We start from the raw sequence: 920 nt of genomic DNA on the forward strand, positions 1-920 counted from the left end.
GAGTGGATCAGGGATGGCTTTAAGGTCAGGACAAGACGTTCAAACTACATGCCCACAGAGGTTAGGGCAACGGGTCTGTAGTCATTTAGTTCGGAGGGTTTTTGCTTTTTGGGGACAGGGATGATGGTGGAGGATTTGAAGCAGGGTGACACTTGGTATATCTCCAGTGAGGTGCTGAAAATGTCTGTAAACACTGGGGAGAGCTGGTCAGCACAGTGCTTCAGGGTAGCAGGTGAGATGTGGTCCGGTGTTCTGAAGTTTTCTCCTACCTATAGTTTTTTGCTGCCCGAGTTAACGGCGCATGCGCACATTGGCCGGTAGCAGAAATGTATAGCTATTTCTGAAGTTTTTTCCTCCCTGAGGTTTTTTTTTCTATAACAGCATAAAATGTTTTCTCTTGAAAAAATATATCTGTTCAAATTATTCTTTATATTACCGCCTTCCTGAAGCGTAAATTTATAGACATATCTGACATTTGTGTTCAGGGTGGTACAACATTATTATACACAACAAATCTTAATAAATACGTGCTTCTGACTCTATTCAAAGTGGTAGCATATTACTATAGGTATGAAATTTCTATAAAAAAGAGCTTCGGACACTATTCAAGGTGGTAGCATATTACTATAGGCATGAAATTGCTATAAATACGTGCTTTGAACTGTGTTCAGAGTGGTAGCACATAACTATAGGTATATAATTGCTATAAATACGTGCTTTGAACTGTGTTCAGAGTGGTAGCACATAACTATAGGTATATAATTGCTATAAATACGTGCTTCTGACTCTATTCAAAGTGGTAGCATATTACTATAGGTATGAAATTGTTATAAATATGTGCTTCTTACTCTATTCAGAGTGGTAGCACATTATTATAGGCATGAAATTGTATAAATACGTGCTTCTGACTCTATTCAAAG

The sequence above is a fragment of the Cynoglossus semilaevis genome, unplaced genomic scaffold, assembly GCF_000523025.1.
Source record: "Cynoglossus semilaevis isolate Cse_v1.0 unplaced genomic scaffold, Cse_v1.0 scaffold278, whole genome shotgun sequence".
In the NCBI taxonomy this organism is placed as follows: Eukaryota; Metazoa; Chordata; class Actinopteri; order Pleuronectiformes; family Cynoglossidae; genus Cynoglossus; species Cynoglossus semilaevis.